The sequence below is a fragment of the Nannobrachium achirus genome (genome assembly GCF_963921795.1).
Source record: "Nannobrachium achirus genome assembly, chromosome: 10".
In the NCBI taxonomy this organism is placed as follows: Eukaryota; Metazoa; Chordata; class Actinopteri; order Myctophiformes; family Myctophidae; genus Nannobrachium; species Nannobrachium achirus.
The window spans coordinates 6,065,176-6,084,049 of NC_137819.1; the positions used below are offsets into that span (position 1 = coordinate 6,065,176).

Below are 18,874 nucleotides of genomic sequence, written 5' to 3' on the forward strand. Positions count from 1 at the left end.
AACATGTTTTTGATTTCACCCCGTCTTTAACTTAACATTTGAGTACTTTTATAATCACTGAGCTTTGACCCAAGTTTACAGTTGACCTACTGGGGTTGAGTGACTATAATGTCAGTTCCCCACTTTTATGAATTGAGTAGCCTACAAAAGGACCCCAATGCAAACAAGCCATTGTGCTTTTCCTTGTGGTCCAAATCCTTTTAGTACCTTGTATCTGAACTGTAGCCACCAGACAGGCCTGTACTTTTCCCTATGCAAACTGAACCTTCTAACAAAGTATTCAATCAATCAAACAAACAAACAAACAAACCACTTTCATTTTCATTTGCTTAGAGCAGGGGTCTTCAACAGGGGGTCCGGGACCCCTAGGGGGTCCTCCAAATCTTTGTGATAGAAACATTTTTTATATTAACCACTTGAACCCTAGCGTCCATATTCTGAGAACTTGAGCCAAAAATAGCGATCTGCTATTTTTGGCAAAGAGGTTTGGTGTAAAGGGGAAAAAGAGCCGACTAAGTACCTACAGAGTGAAAGGTCAAGTTTGATTAAGTATTGACGGTTCAAGTGGTTAAATATCTGAAAACACAAATTGACATGAATCCAAAACACACTGACAATTGTGCTGTCAAACAATGAAACTATATGGAATTTATGAACAGGTTGTGGGGGTCCCTGCTTCATCTCTCTCTCAACTAAGGGGTCCTTGGCCTGAAAACGTTGAAGACCCCTGGCTTAGAGTGAGGATTAGTACAGAAAGTTTCTGTTGTAAGCAAACGAAAATGAAAGTGTTGATGAGTTGATTTGGGGAGGGATTATAAGGCAGGCACCCTGCACTGCTACTGAGCAGCAGCAGTCATGTTCATTGTTCACTCCCCCTTAAAACCAATGAACAGGCAGTTGATCTGCGTTCTTTAAGTGCATGCTGCTCTCATGGACTGTAGAGCGAGACGCGCAAAGGGAGCGATCACCACCATCACCAGGGAAGGGATTTATGTTGATCAGTGATGGTGTTTCTCTCAAGGCAATAAAAGGAGTTTCCAGACTTCGATGCCTGGGTCCGTTTAGAAAGTAACTTTTCCGGGTCTGTTTGGTTTGTACGCAGAGCTGCAGCATGGCTCCTCCGGGACTGTTCTGTCAGGTAGGTGGGCTATTCGGTGCATGGTTCCAGCGGCGTCAGTTCAGAAAAAGCTAAGGTATGGCAACATGCGCGAGGGCGCGCGTGCAAGACACCAGTCATGTTGCCATACCTTAGCAACAGGCACGATTATAGTACATTTTATTGTTTTCCCCTGTAGCCAAAGAAGGTATGGCAGCTGCCATAGCTTGCCATACCCAATTGACGTCTCTGCATGGTTCCCAAACGTTTTAGCCCGTGCCGTGCCGTGCCTGACCCGAAAGGGAAAACAAATAGACGTTTGCCCTGGTAGCTACCCAAACTAGAAAACCGCAGATCTACAAGCTCGATCGAGCTTTTTAATCGGCTATTTTCAACTACTTCCTAAACATTTGTTGTCTAATTTATGGAATTTCTTAGATTTTTCTTTTTATTTCTTCGTGAAATTAGCCTACTTGCAACTTTTTCTTTTATATTCATGAAAATCTTAGCTTTTTGGGAAACAGTGGTTTATAGGGTTGCTGCTGCATGCACTATATTAGGCATTTGTTGTTTTCTGTGTAAATGTTTTAAACATCATATAAATGCTCTAATCAAATTCCATTTATAGCTGATGTATAGAGCGTTTGTTTGTTGGTTTGCCTGATCTTAGACTCATTTTCTTCCGAGCGCCTAATGAAGCCTGGGTTTCCGAGGCTAGATCTTAGATGACTGTCTATAGGCCTATTTATATGCATCTGATAGCCTATTACTTCGTAATTACCTGCTTATAGGCTACTGTAAATGGCTCTGGATTAAGAGCGTCTGCTTTAATGGCTGAATTGTAAATTGTCAGGTCTGCGTTGTGGACTGTCCTTCTATCGGTAATTTCAAGAATCATCTGAGATCCAGCAAACATCGACGGGTATGTAGAATAATATGTTTTTGTTGTATTATTTAAATAATATTATATTGTTCCGGCCCGGGAGATCGTCCACGCTCTTCTTAGTTTATGATCATAAACAATAACACCCTGTAGCCTATCATATTAGGCCTAATAGGCCTACAGCATTATTGTGTTTATGATCATAAATGAATTAAGAGCTTTGATTCATCTGTTATTATTTGATCTGAAACCTTCTCTACTTTATTCTCTCACTGAGGAAATTATTAAACCTATCAATAGATTCAAGCTTTTCCTCGGCGAGAGAATAAAGCATTGCTTATTAATGATTTTTTGTTACAGTAGTAGATTTAGGCCCTATTTAGAACACTCATTCAGACATCATCATACTGATATTTTGTAAATGAGATGAAGCAAATAATATAGGCCTATATAGAATGATGGCGTATACTAATCTTAAATTGCAGACTACACTTTTATAATGCATTGCATAGGAGTGATATGGGCCTGTGTATATTCCTACTTTAAAATGTAAATGCATTATGAAATGTAGGCATATGTAGCCTATTTAAGCCTAATATCACACGTTTAAGCCTAGTAGTGCTCCAACAAAGTGTATCCAAACGGATACACTGAATCGTCCTCCTCCGGAGTTATTCCAGGCTTTGGTGGTTTTTTGACTGAACTCCAAAATGAAGTAGGCCTACTACAGTAGTAGATAATACTTCTACTACTTTTATCGGCTTAGGGGATTCTTATTTCTTGACAAAACGAGAAAACGTTCTTATCTCCGCGCCGCAGACAGAACTGCTGCAGCTCTGCAATGAGCTGTGCTGCTGCAGGTTAGAAACGACCACTAGGCGGCAGTGTTGAACCGTTGATGATTGAATTGACCCTGACCTTTTCCTGACCCCAGCTCTCCCAGGCCTGTTTGGCTTTGTTTACATCAGTGGTTCTCAACCTGTGGGCCGGGACCCCCATGGGGTCCCCACATTATTTTGGGGGGTCCCCAGAGGATTAACTTAATGTGCAGTGTGCACCATTGTTTTCTCACTCACCAGTAAACTAACCAACACAAAGTTTAAGTGTAGCCTATATCTGCACATTTCTTAAGTGTCAATTAAGCCTTAATTGATACCTCTAGTCTAAAATGACAAATTAAACATTGGCCAAATTGTTAAATATTAGAGGCAGAAATTGTGAAAATAGACGATCTACATGTGCACAACCTCTTCAACCTCTTTTTTTGCCGCATGCATTACTACTATAATATTTACAGCAAATGCAGTGCAGCCAAGTATAACCAGATGTGAAAAGGTCTCCACAAAAAATGTAAATACAATAAAAAAGAAATAAAAATACAAAAAGCCTTTCTTTCACATCTTGTGACTGAAACGAGGAACAAGCAGTTAAGAATCCTACTTAAACACGGATACTTCATTAAAAAGAAAAAAACAACATGAAGGATTCTGACCTTGTGCCCCTGTTGTCCGCATGCCATGTCTGGTTTACATCAAACTCTGACTCCCTTTACATTAACTATAATCTGGTTGTGTTGCCTGTGTTGGAGTCCTTCAGTGGGATTGTAGAAGTGCGTTGTGTGCAGGCCACGAAAACCAAGTGTGCTCTGGAGAGGGGCGCATAGCAGTGGCGTCAGTTCAGAAAAGGCTAAGGTATGGCAACATGACTGGTGTCTTGCACCAGTCATGTTGCCATACCTTAGCTTTTTCTGAACTGACGCCACTGCCTCAAAGGGGAGAAAGAGAGACGTCAAAGAAAAGTGTCCTGTGTATCTTTCTGTACCAGGCACCTGGGTAGAAAAAAGTTGCATAATATGATCTCATCTCAAGTTGATGAACACAGCTCAGGTTTAAGGTCAAACTGACACAGTTTCAGACTATTGGAAACTCAAATAATATAATGAGCTATCTTTAATGACAAGACAACCCACTTAGCACGCCGTCTAAAAGTGGTCTAATAGTGGTATAGATTTGAAAGTTTTCTTGTTGTCTAAACTTAAACTAGACGACTAATAGACGTCTAATAGGCATCTAAATGCAGACCGTCTATATTTAGACGACTATTAGACGTCTATTAGTCGTCTAGTCTAAGTTTAGACGACAAAAAAACTTTCAAATCTATACCACTATTAGACCACTTTTAGACGGCGTGCTTAGTGGGAAATGTAAACACGTTAAACATACAAATGTTTAAAATAGAAGCACACTATAAAACCTTCTTTTCAAATGGTGTATGCATAACCATTTACAAAACTGTCTCTTGTTTTCCACTCACAGAAAAAGGCAGACCTGTTTCAGAAAGGTAGGTCATCTCTACTGTGCTTCCAAGATACAGTAATTAACCATGTTTAAATAAAGTAGCCGAGTTCTTTCTGCGGGACTCCCTCTTTCCTTGGTGTTTCGTCTTGATTGCGCATAATAAACCCTAACATTTAACTTAGGGTGACGCAAACCCCTGTTGCCTAAAACCGGGACCCTCAAAGCAATGCGCACGTTACCCATTACGTTGCCCATTCTCTAGCGTTCGTGCACGCGCACATGCGCACCGCAGGGTTGCATACAGGCAGTGAAACAGCCTTGCAGCGTTTAATTCAGACATGCAATGTATTTGTTCATGTTTTCTGATTGGTTAGGTGAGCATGTGTTCATGAAAAGAACATGATAAATGTCTATGCAACCACTGAAAACAGCTACTATTATTTTAATCCTGACGAAAACCGGGACAATTTTGTAGTGAATGTTGAAAACCGGGACATATTAGTGTTTTAGAGATATTTGTCGTGACACCGGGACACGCAGCTTGAAAACGGGACTGTCCAGGCCAAACAGGGAAGTCTGGTCACCCTAATTTAACTGTGAAACTATGCCTAACCCTAACCCTAAATCGGCCAGAGCACCAGAGCATCTAATGTGCCTTTATAAACACCACCAGCTCATTATAAATCCTAACCTCGCAAACACCACGCCTGGCCCTAACCTTAACCCTAGCTCTAACCTCACAGAAATGATGCCTAAACCTGATCCCAAGACCCTGTCCGCCTGGGAGAAACTCCTGGGAAAGGTGCAGAGGTCTCTCATTGTGATGTTTCACTGTAGTGATTGGTCAGTACACTGCCATATCAGCCACAGGGCTGACATACACTATATCACCAGGGACGTGCTGGCCATTGGGAAAAGCGGGACAACTCCCGAACGGCCGGTTCATTCCGGGCCGGTCCAGGCCCGCCATTAGGACAAAATTAGTTTCAAATTTGTCGATTTTTTCGCAAAGCAAACCCTGCTTCATCATACAAGGCTGTCGCACAAAAGTAGTGAAGATCGGCTGTTTTCACTAGTTTAAATCATTTTTTAAATGATAAATACAAAACAAACGGTTTAGGACATACAAGGTTTCCACCCGACAACGACAAAATATAACTCATGTAATTGGCCCACTGGCTTGTCACTTTGTCACAAATCTTTGAGTAGCAGCATCGCTATAGAGAGAGATCTCTCTCAATAGCGCGCAATGAGGGCCTCTCCAACTCTTTCTCCCGGGCTGAATCAGGGGCCCAGCACGTCCCTGTATATCACCCTCTCTGTGTGCTTTTATCACCCCTCTCACCCAGGGCAGATAAAGGCTGGGTACTTGATTAATGTTAAATTAAAGGATGACTTAACCACTTTTCAACGTATCCTCATATAATTCGTCCTCACTAATGTCCATGATAAAATGGCACATTTTTTTCCTACTCTGTCTGTCTCGTAGGAGAGCTGTGGGCAGTTCAGAAATCGGTCTGCCATTGACATCATCAATGGGAAATCCAAGCTAATAGAAACGGCAGGCTTTCTATTCCTGAAAGGTTGCAATGTTATTATCGAAGCCATTGTTAACAAATCTAAATACATATATATATATATATATATATATTGTTTTTCAAAAATCCTGTTTAAAAAAAGATCTGCCAAATGATGTTACTGGCAGATGGATTTCTGAACTGCCCACAGCTCTCTTAAGACAGTGGTTCTAAACCTTTTCAGGCCGCGACCCTCAAAATAATCATATTTTAAATGGGGACCCCCCCACACCCTTACGAGCACTAAGAGTTGAGGAATTACATTTGGTATAACACCGTTGCGAGGCGTTGTGAGCATGTAGATCGTCTATTTTCACAATTTCTGCCTCTAATATTTGACAATTTGGCCAATGTTTAATTTGTCATTCTAGAGATATTAAATAGTCCTTGATGCCTTAAATTGACACTTTAGAAATGTGCAGATACCCTCTATAGTCTATACACTTAAACTTTATGTTGGTTTGTTTACTGTTGAGAGAGAAAACAACATTGCACATTAAGTTAATCATCTGGGGACCCCCCAAAATAATTTGGGGACCCCCCTGGGGGTCACAACCCACAGGTTGAGAACCACTGTCCTAAGACTCAGAGACTAAGTGGAAAAAAATGCAGCAAGAGCTATTTTATCAATAAGGACCAGTTATACGAAGAGTGGTGAAGTCGTCCGTTAAGCTAAATGGATCATTACTTTTCACTTTCATCTTGATTATTTAAAAAAAGGTGTTTACTCGTTTAAAGATGTGATGACGAGTCTGTGCCTCCAAAGTGACCGAATGGCATTGTATTTATTACATAACTTGGACTGGGACTGAGTTTCTAGGGCCCAAGGTGGAGGGGCCTTAATTATTTTGTACTTTAACTATTGAAAAATAGCAGATATACAAGCTCACAGAGTGCCGCACTGCGAGCATGTAGATCTGCTATTTTTGAAAAGTTGTGAAAATGTGTGAAAATCTTTGAATATATGTATTTTGTAAGCAAACGTTTGTAACTCAAATCCTGCTTCTGGGGGGGTCCCTGGAACTAAATATTTTGAGATGGGGGTCCGTGGCCAAATACATATCATTTTGGGGGTCCTTCACATGAAAAAGTTTGAGCACGAGATAGACTGAGATAGAGGTTTTTCAAAGAACATTAGAAGGGTTTGAAATATTCAAAGACTCGCACAAATGCTCACGATTTTTCAAAAATAGCAGATCTACAAGCTTGCAGCGCGGTGTGGTGGAAATTCACAAAGGACTAGATACCCAACGTGTATCAAGGAGAAACTCCGAACAAGTTAAAGTCAAACAGAAAAAGTTGAATCCAAGCTGATCATGATCACGGTCAGAAGCAAAAATGGCAAATGACAGTTAAAACAAATGAACAGTCCTATTTATTATCTCAAGGTGGAACATGGAACATTCTAAATGAGAAAAGCATACTGGGTATAATGATAGATGTAGTATGGGGTCAACAAAGATCACCAGCAATGCCGATTAATACGGAAGGGGGTAAAGGAAGGACTCGGAGGATGGCAGGATATCGCAGAGTTACATATCTTTTCATCCGAGGAACGGCAAGGAGTTTCACTGAACCTTGACAACTTCGATGGTCATCAAAGACGATGTGTTTGTCTCCTTTTTGGAGGAGTTCAAGTTAATCTAGGGAGGATGGACAGATAAGGCACTTTTCCGGTGTCTGCTGCCGCCCCCATTTCAGTGTCTCAGCTAACCCTATGCTGACACATGTATATCATATTTTGCCAGTACAGCGGCACTCGGTGCCGCGCTGTGAGCTTGTATATCTGCTATTTTTCAATAGTTAAAGTTATACCATGTAACTTTTTTTATAAAACAAATCTTAAAATTGTCCTAACTGTTAACTCATTGAATGCCCTTTTCAAGATGGCCGCCAAGTACCAGGATGCCACGTTCCTAAATTTCTAGTTCACGGATCAATTTTTAGTGCACGGATCGTGCACGCCCATGCACCATATATGCACCATATATGTAGTACTTTTTAGCAGCTTTCAAACAAAAAAATCCGCTTGGAAATCCGTTCAGGCATTCATGAGATAGAAGCCTTCAAAGTCAGACAAAACAAACACTGCCACCTTCCTACATTTCTAGTGCACGGATCAATTTTTAGTGCACGGATCGTGCACGGCCATGCCTAGATCATGCACCATATGTGTAGTACTTTTTAACAGCTTTCAAACAAAAAAATCCGCTTGGAAATTCGTTCAGGCATTCATGAGATACAAGCCTTCAAAGTCAGACAAAACAGCCATTTTTGACATTTTGAAAGATGCATTTTTAGAATTTTTTTTATAAAAAAATATTTTGGAAAAAAAAAAAAATCAAAATGGCTTCCAACTCGGGAAACTCGGGCTGTGGCAGCCTGGGACTACTGTAATAACTCGGGAAACTCGGGCCTTGGCAGTCAATGAGTTAAATCGCTAAAGTTTTAGAACACCCACTCCGTTATTTTCAGCTTCTAAAGCCTTCTCTTTATATGTTTTCTACGATCCTGGCCGGGGTCCGGTTTTCGCGGAAAAATAGCGTCATCTGCATCATCTGTATACGTTGGCCAATCACATCGCGGATCATACACACATGATACACTACCGGCCAATCACAGCGGATCTGCCGTGTCTTCAGGACGTAGCCTCGCTCAGCTACAGTGTTTACCATGGTGAAGGATTCTTAACCTCTTAATCCCCAAATCCTGGCCAGAAAATTACGTTCTACCCATGGTTCTACCCCTCCACGGATTCGTATCGGTCGCGGTGGTTTGCGGCACCACTCCGGTGGTCCGCGGCGGTGGTCCGCGACGACTCCGGGCGAAAAACGGACGAAAAAAGCAATACCGCTACTGACCACTAGTTTAGCAACTTACACAGTATAGCTTTAAAGCACAACATAATTGAAGTGAATCCTTGTACCCAGGGCCCAGCATTTGGTGTGACACCCCTGTGTACTGTATATGAATTGACCTCTGTTCTGTTTTGCCTTCTTTCTGGACGCTCTTTTCCTCCTGGTTTTCAGAAGTGTTCCGAGGACGAGGTGAGTAAGATTCTGTGTTATCTGTGCTTTTTATTTTGTTTTGAGAGTGACAGGACAGGACAGGTGGGAGAGGGAGTATAGAGACCAGAGTGACGGGACAGGACAGGTGGGAGAGGGAGTATAGAGACCAGAGAGAGTGACGGGACAGGACATTTGGGAGAGGGAGTATAGAGACCAGAGAGAGTGACGGGACAGGACAGGTGGGAGAGGGAGTATAGAGACCAGAGAGAGTGACGGGACAGGACATTTGGGAGAGGGAGTATAGAGACCAGAGTGACGGGACAGGACAGGTGGGAGAGGGAGTATAGAGACCAGAGAGAGTGACGGGACAGGACATTTGGGAGAGGGAGTATAGAGACCAGAGAGAGTGACGGGACAGGACAGGACAGGTGGGAGAGGGAGTATAGAGACCAGAGAGAGTGACGGGACAGGACAGGTGGGAGAGGGAGTATAGAGACCAGAGAGAGTGACGGGACAGGACAGGTGGGAGAGGGAGTATAGAGACCAGAGAGAGTGACGGGACAGGACAGGTGGGAGAGGGAGTATAGAGACCAGAGAGAGTGACGGGACAGGACAGGTGGGAGAGGGAGTATAGAGACCAGAGAGAGTGACGGGACAGGACAGGTGGGAGAGGGAGTATAGAGACCAGAGAGAGTGACGGGACAGGACAGGTGGGAGAGGGAGTATAGAGACCAGAGAGAGGTGACATGGAGCAGTGGTTCTCAAACCTATCTGGCTGCAACCCCTCAACATAATTATATTTGAACTGGGGACCCCCCAACATACTTACTGTATATTTGAACTGGGGACCCCCCAAAATAATTACAGTATATTTGAACTGGGGACCCCCCAAAATAATTACAGTATATTTGAACCGGGGACTCCCCAAAATAATTATATTTGAACTGGGGACCCCCCCAACATACTTACTGTATATTTGAAATGGGGACCCCTCCCCCCCCCCCCAAATAATTATATTTGAACTGGTGACCCCCCAAAATAATTACTGTAGCCTATATTTGAACTGGGGATGCCCCCAAAATAATTACTGTATATTTGAACTGGGGACCCCCCAACATAATTATATTTGAACTGGGGACCCCCCAGAATACTTATATTTGAACTGGGGACCCCCCAGCCTGAGAAGCACATATTGAGGCATGCATTTTTGTTTCATTCATGTAGTGAGCATGTAGATCGGTAATATGTGGTAATATACAGTATATGGATAATATTTCACGATGCGGCACTTGGAATTGTAGGAGTTGAGGCATGCATTTTTGTTTCATTCAAAGCTTATATTGAGCATGTAGATCGGTAATATGCGGTAATATACAGTATATCGATAATATTTCACAATGTGTACAATGTCTGACCAATTCTTGAAGTATGGTTTGTATGGCTGATTACTTTTTACACAGTGAAGGGCTTTGCACACAGGACCGTTGCGTTTCTTTCCGTTTGCTGCTTGATTAAAACGCATTCGATTTGGTGTGCAAGGCTGTGCGGAATCCGCACTGCGGATCCAAAAAGAAGTCATAAAAGGAGTCAATGAGTTTTCACCGCATGCGACAAGACGCACAAATCGAACTGGGTTCGATCGGGAAAAGAACGCACAGCCGCAGCCACCTGCCGCATGGCAAATTTGGAGCCGGTGTGCATGAAGTCATAGAGAATCATTGTTTTCCGTGCGAAAAAAACGCGTCTGTGTGCAAAGGGCTTAATGGTCTATTTTCTTTTTTAGGGTAATTAAAAAGTTCTTAAAAGTCCTCCTCAAAGTGTCACTTTAGCAATGGGAAGACCTTGTATACACTTGTAATGTATGTTGGTTTGTTTACTGTTGAGTGAGAAGTAAATACTCCATGCAGCACCTTTATTGTTTTGTGTATACAGATCGATAGAGTAAGTATGCAATATGTGCAGTCAGTCGATATTTAGCTTTTTTCGGCAGTCAAGGACCAAGGTGTTGTTTACATGAAAGTGCAGCCAGCGTACTACTGCTTTGTTATCTGGTGACACAAGACGGATGATTTGACCTTTGTATGGGTGAAGAATGTCCCACTAGGCCAGGGTTGGGCAACTTTGATGATGGCGAGGGCCACTATATTTCCACCTTCACTCCAGAGGGGCCACATTACATATTGCTACGTCCTACTTTGTCATTCTAGTATCTCATACAAAAGAAGCAAAAATAGCAGATCTACTGCGATGCGTTTTGAGCTTGTAGATCGGCTATTTTTGCTTCTTTTGAATTGGAATCCTGATTTGTTTTTGTTGTTTTTGAATTGGAATCCTGAAATGTAACATTTTTATCTAATTTCAAATGCATTTAGTTATATACTCATGTTAACTTTATGAACCTAAATACAAATACATTGGACATAAAAAATACATTTTAATACGACTATTAAGCTACTAATATTGAATTAAAGCAGGTCATGTTTGGAATTGTAACAGCTGAAATCAGTAATATATCAGTATTCCGGTATTAACCTGCAGGCCGCAACAAGTGAAGGTGGGGGCCGCATGTGGCCCCCGGGCCGCCAGTTGCCCATGTATGCACTATAGGCGTATCACCTCTCGCTTCCTCACACAAAGACGCTAAGCAAGACAACCTCACGTCTGCAGATGTTGTGTGGTTAGACACGTGCATGCAGAATGTAGAACACTTACAGAACACAATACAGAACACTTATCTTCATACTTCACTACTTGACGGTGCAAAAGTGTCACACAAAGGTAGCGGAAATATCTGACCTATAAGCTTGTGAAATTGGTTAAGTCGTTTGTTTATGAATATGTAACTAATGCAAAGTGTTAAGAGCTTGTGACGAACAACTGCATGGGAAAACAGGTTAATTTGACTTTACTCGGCGAATCCTGGACAAATACCCAGACACAAATGTATAGATAGATAGATAGATAGATAGATAGATAGATAGATACCTTTATTATCCCAAGGGGGAAATTCAGTTGTCCAGTTGTAGCATAGCAGTATACAGTTATTTACAAAGTTACAGAGAAGTAAGAAAAAAGATAGAAAGAGGGGGAAAAAAGAGCAGTACAGTACCAATATAGAGAAGGTGCATCAATAGAGGGGGCGAATAATATATAAGTATATATACATAAAGTGTCTTACAAAAAGAGACCGTAACAGTCAATGCTAGTTAGTGCAACAAAAGAATGCTAAAAGTGTAACCGAATAAGCAACAGGGTTTGTTTCATCAAGGCATATAAAGATGGACAATTATAATATACAATAATATTCAAAACATGCATTTTATGCATGTCATCGTTAACCTATATACTTCATTGACTAGTGTCTCCCAGGGGTTGTCTTATTATGGTCCTCTACCTTTTCCCTATATACCAAATGTGTGATTGCATTCAGTAGCTTATTGCTTATTCACACACACACGCACACACACTCACACACGCACGCACACACACACACACACACACACACCTGTTAGTCCACATCATTGATATAATTCAAACTTGTTTACAAGTGTTTTTAATTTTGTGCATTGCTGAAGTTTCTCCATGTGTGTCTCTCTCTTCCAGTTTATTTGAACCACATTGACATCCTGGGAGACACGCCGAAATACCCATTATTAGGTGTGTAAAGTGTGTGTTATCGAAATATCCATCATTAGGTTAGTAAAGTGTGTATGAGCGTTATAGCGTTATAAATATTCATTATGTATGCGATAACGTCTTGCTGCGTGGTCAGGTCATTATGGCTTATATGGACACGACAGGCTGACAATTATCAGCCTGAAGTGTCCATATAAGCCATAATGACCAAACAGCAAGACGTTATAGCACTTATTACCCGGCTAATACATAAAATTAAGGTTGGTCCTGTTGGCGCTAAATGTGAAAAGGGTGCCACGTATTCTTTGGCCTTTAACGGCAATGTGGCCCTGCATGCATGACTTGAGGCGTTTTGTTCCAAAAATGTGTTTGGAAAAAGTTGACCTGCTGGTGGCGCTATAACAGGTCAATGTAAAAAGAGTGGCATTTGTTCCTTGACATAGTGGGAATGTGCGTGCAGAATTTCTCTGTAATCACAAGCTGTGTTCATGATTTAAGTGATTTTGTTCAAAATGGACCAATCCTGCAAACTTTGGAAGCCAGTGTTAGCCCATTAGGATGGAACATGAAATATCGGACAGATCTGTCTTGATCTCATGACTATAGAGATACTGTGTAGTGATTTGCATGATTTTTAGAGAAAATCTCAAGGAATAATAGGAAAAAAAAATGTTTTACATAAGTCGGCCTCCTGGTGGCGCTATAAAAGGCAGATATGAAAAAGCAGGGCAAAGGTTTTTCCTTGGCCTCTAGGGAGTGCACATACAAAGTTGTACACTGATCAGTGGAGTTATAGGTAAAAACACAAATTGGCCAGTTATAGTGCCACCATGAGGCTGATTTGAAAATATTTAAGTGGCATTTATTCCTCTGCCTATTGGGAATGTGCATGCACAATTTCACCAAAATCGCACACTGCGTTCATGATTTCAGGCATTTTATTCAAAACTGACCAATCCTGCTAACTTTGGAAGCCAGTTTTAGCCAATCAGGATGGAATATAGAAAATCGGGCAGATCCATGTCGATCACATGACTGTAGAGACACTGTCTACCGATTTGCGTGATTTTTGGTCAAAATCTGTAGGAGTACTGGCAATAGTTAGTTTTGCAAAAAACAGCCTCCTGGTGGCGCTAGAAGAAGGCCCATGTGAAAAATGTGGGGCAGAGGTTCTGAATTGGTATCCAGGGAGTGTGTGTGCATAGTTTGGCAGCGACCGGGCCAACGGCGCCGGAGATTAGCTGGTAACGGACGGACGCACGAACGCACACACAGACGGAGCAACGTTTGGTTGTAAATGACGCTGGGTGTTTGTTTAAATAGAAGACATGTTGGATACGGCACTAAATCCACGCAGTGCAGCCTGAATACAGCAGCTGCTCTGGGCCTTTAGCGGTGAATTATAGAGCGGAGCGGTCATTATGCGCCTATAATTCACCGCTGATTTCAGCACTCGACCAATCAGAATCAAGCATCCAAACAAGCCGGGTAATAATAGGCTGTAGTTAAGTGTGTAATGTGTGTTTCTGGAAAATATATATATATTGTAAAAATATGAATACATACAGCAACATCTAAAATGACAAGATGTTTCCCGGATGGAAGGGTGTAAGAACAAATAGGCTTTCCATAGGCTTTCTGCTATTTTATTTTTATTTTATTTTTTTGGGACAAAAGAAGCAAAAATAGCCGATCTACACGCTCAAAACGCATCGCAGCACAACGCGTTTTGAATTGGAATCCTGAATAATTTTTTTGTTATTTTTAATTGGAATTCTGAAATGTAACATTTTGATTTAATTTCAAATGCATTTAGTTATACTTATGTTAACTTTATGAACTTAAATACAAACACATTGGACATAAAAAATACATTTTAATACTACTAGTCATTAAGCTACTAATATAGACTGACGGAATTAAAGCATGTCATGTTTGGAATTGTAATAGCTGAAATCAATATTATATCAGTATTCCGATATTAACCTGCGGGCCGCATTAAGCGAAGCGTTGTCCATGTATGGGTTAAAGTAATGATGCATAATAATGCGTTCTAGGTCTTAAATGTTTAACTCAAAGGTCTGTTTTCTACATTTGCTCCTCTCCTATAGGCCTGTCTCTGGTGACACTGTGCTCCAGTTCAGAGGATGGCTCCCTGTTCTACCTGTGTCACGCGTGTGAGGAACCAGTCTCGGACATAAGTGAACATCTCAGCTCTACTGAGCACTGCCGCAATTACTACGTAAGTGTTGGCCACCACCACACACAAACACTCTTCCCCTCCTACCCCCCTCCCCTACTTACCCCCCGGCTCCACTGGGCGCGTCAACGTCGCGTCACCGTCGACGCTAGGAACGCTCCAGTTTTAATCAATGAAGGGTGCTCCACTGCCGACGTCAACGTCGGACGCTACGGTGACGGCGTCCAAACTCAAAAATCGCCCCGGTTAAATTTGTTGACGGCGTCCACACGTCCAGTCATGTATAAATTATGATTAAATGTAATTGCATTGCATGTATATTTGCCTTTCTGCTGTTGGATATCCATTCGTGTCATTCACAAGGGTGAATATGTCCCAAACATCCTAGCATATTTTTAATATGATTACAGTGGTCTTCTAACTTTGATAAAATTATGTAAACACAACAGACTGGGAAACAACTCCTTTCTCATTTCTCCCTACTAAAACAGCTCAGCAGTGAGTCAGTGAGTCTGAACACTAAAGACAGATTTGTATACATTATCGTAGCTATCGTAGTTGTGAGCTTGGAGGTCGGCTATTTTCGGTGATACCACACTGAACTAAACATAATCAAGTCAATATTGGAGATGTGGTGTACGACATTCTACACAGAAAGGGCAATTATTTCAACATAAGATGCCGCGTTAAGTTCAGGAGAGTTTGGACAAGGCGACTCTCTTGAATGCTGCATTCAGCTATGGCATGGAAAGGAGGCATTTGCATTTCTTTCACCATAGTAAAAACTGCATTCATGGTCTGGAGAGGGCACTTTTTTTTTTACAGACGGGTAAAAGGGCAGGGACTCGAGCCCCCTTTGATAGATAGATAGATAGATAGATAGATAGATAGATAGATAGATAGATAGATAGATAGATAGATAGATAGATACCTTTATTATCCCAAGGGGGAAAATGTGTTGCCCAGAGGCAGCACAGCAGTATAAGGTTATTTACAAAGTTACAGAGAAAGATAAGATAGGTATGAAAAAGAAAAAAAGAAAAAAACAAGAACAGAGTACAGAGTACAGTAAGTAGGCTACACTAAGAGCAAGGTACAACAGGAAAGGGAACGAATATATACATAAAGTGTCTTAAAGCACGACTATCAATATAATACAGTGCCCAAATCAAAGTGACCATAACAGTCAATGCTAGTTTGTGCAACAAGTATCTCTACATCATGTCAAACACAAGCAGAAATAAAATAAAAAAACGTACTAACATGTGTATGTGTGCACGTGCCTGTTTCCTATTCTTTCCCCCAGAACTACACCGACCCAGACGTGCTGAGATTCTCCTGGATTCCCAGCTCAAACATTCACACCATGGTGGATCCTGTGGTCCACGGCAACACCAAGAACTGGGAACAACACACTGGGAGGCTGCAGGTTGGTCGCAGTGTTGGAAAACATTACTCACATGTTTTACTGGAATACTGTAATGCAGAAATAATGTCCAGAATTAAAAAAAAAATATATTTATACTTGAGTAAAAGTACAAAAGTATTGGAATCAAGATGTACTTAAAGTACCATATCCTAAAATGCGAAGCGCTCCTTGAGGGCAGCAGTCGCAACTCAGAACAGCTCTGCAGTTAATTTCCTATTTTCTCTTTTTCTGGCTTTTTCTTCTTTTTTGAGATGTAGTGGAGTAGGAGTAAAAGTATTTGGAAATTGGAATACTGAAGTAAAGTACATTTCTACACATACATCAAAATTGTACTTAAGTGCAGTACTTGAGTAAGTCTACTTAGTTACTTTACACCACTGGTTGGTCGGCATGTGCAGACAGAGCACTTGAATTTGATCAGAATTCTGATTGTGATAATGTGATAACTTTTCTTTTTTTTTGTCTGGGAATCAATATGTTTAAGAAGGGAATATCTTAGAAATTCAGTTTCCCTAGGAGAATCAGTTACAGCTGATGAAAGTTGGAATCCCATTAAATTAACTATACGGGATAAAACACACCAAAATAAATATCCTTTAAGTAGCATGTGAGGGGTCAGACTAGGGGTTTTTCATGATTCTGAATCCATTGCAAGCATTTGTTTTGCACAAAAAAACGTTCCTTGGGCTAGAAACAGCCCCCATACAATTATTGTTTAGTGACGAGTCACTTTTCAAAGTTTTGTGGGAGCTGCCTTGACCCCAAGGAATGTTTTCTGTGCAAAACAAATGCTTGCAATGGATTCAGAATCATCATCAAAACCCCTAGTTTGACCCCTCACATGCTACTTAAAGCATGGTATTTATTTTGGTGTGTTTTATCCTGTATAGTTAATTTAATAGGACTCCAACTTTCATCAGCTGTAACTGATTCTCCTAGGGAAACTGAATTTCAGTCTTTGTGGGATGTGTTACTACTACCTACACCTTTACAAACACATTGTTGAAGAAATATTTTGGTAAGGAATTTATTCCAGGATATGACACTATTTCTGAAGATATTCCCTTCTTAGTTGTAACCAGAAGGAACAGGGTGGTTGACGCTTCCATTGTAGCCGTTTCATTCCATCTTTTCTGTGTTGTGTGCAGGTTCTGGACTTGCCTCCAGATGTGTTTGAAACAGTGAAAGGTTCCAGTTATGTCAAAGGTACAGTGCTGCTGACCCTCTTCTGTTTTATAATGTTCAGGGTTGGGCAGTAACAGGTTGCTCTTATGTTACTGTAATATGATATTATTATAATATTAGAGTACATTACTCAGGTTTTGTTGGCTGCCTTTTGAAAACCTTTCATTTAAAAGGCCAAGAGAGATTGATTGGTGACTCTTATTAGTGTAGTCCTGGGGAAACTTTATTATCTTCACTATATATATATATATATATATATATATATATTAGGGCTTTCACTTCTAGTATTTTTTACAGATCGACTAGTCAAAGACACTGGTAGTCGACTAGTCGTTAACATATTATGTCATAATAAAGAGCGCAGTGGCACGGCTTTCCACAGCAGCCAAGTTACCATGACAACATATACCCACACAAACCCACGTGTGTATCGTTACGTGTGCAACATAACAAGACCAGCATAGCTGCTACAGTAATAAGGCATGGAAACCCATGTACTCACCAAAATCTGCTGTGTCTCTCAAAGTCCACAATAATCCATTCTGCCCGTTGGCTAGGCTAGGCTTTAGGCTAGCTCGCTAGTCACTACTACACAAACAAACCACGTCTTTTAATTACTTCTAATCAAACGAACGTCGGGCAGTCTGTTGTGAACTAAGGCTATGTCTTCATTCTTCACTTGCTGCTTTGTTTGCGCTACCATTTTAAACTGACAACTATTCTGTACTGTAGCGTAGCGTAGTCTCTGTAGTGGACAAGCTGCGGTGTGCAGCAATGACACTGGATGAACTTTGGGTGAACTCTGAGATTAACCCCCGCCGGTCAGGGAGATGCTGCTGGATGCACTGTGGGTGACTGGATAATTATATTCCGTTTATAATGGTTGTTAAAAATAAAACTATAACTAAATCGAATTGAAATTAGCTTGCTAGGCCTACATAATGTAGAAAAAAAGAAAGAAAAAAAAAAAAAAACGAAAATGTACTGGTCGACTAGTCGACCAGTACCTACAAGATCGACTAGTGGTTTTACTAGTCGACTAGTCGAATAGTCGACTAGTTGGTGAAAGCCCTAATATGGGTGGATCTTAAATTACCTTTTTTAGATTTTCTTGAGTCTCACCCCCCAATTATGTTCCAATGTACCAAAAACTGCTTTGGTTAAAATTTGGTTGAATTTCAAGCATATTTAGAGGTAGCTCAATCAAGTCAAAGATTGTACATTTTATTGGTCAAAATCGAATTGCACTGCAGGCACATTTAAGTTATACATTACACATTATTCTTATACAAAGCACAGAAATTATATTTTTTAAGCTTACAAATCTAAACACAAATCTGATTACATGTTTGTCATATGTCAGACCAGAATTAATGTATTGTAGGAAATAGCAAAGCAAAGAATGACAAATTGCTATTTTTCATTTAACGTGCACAATGACATGTCTTTATTGCACACTCTTCAATCATACTCACAACACACAACACGCACACAGCCCCACTTCCTTGTTTACCCCCAAAACCCCCGAAAGTCACTGCAGTATTTCATAGTAATTCAGTAGTT

The 18,874-nt window shown here is 41.0% G+C and overlaps 1 protein-coding gene across 1 annotated transcript in view; it reads right to left on the reverse strand.

The window, feature by feature from the left end:
- The window catches only part of LOC308293363 (uncharacterized protein), a 525,181-nt gene that overhangs the window by 308,806 nt on the left and 197,501 nt on the right, over positions 1–18,874 (reverse strand). The gene's annotated exons all lie outside the window — the stretch shown is intronic.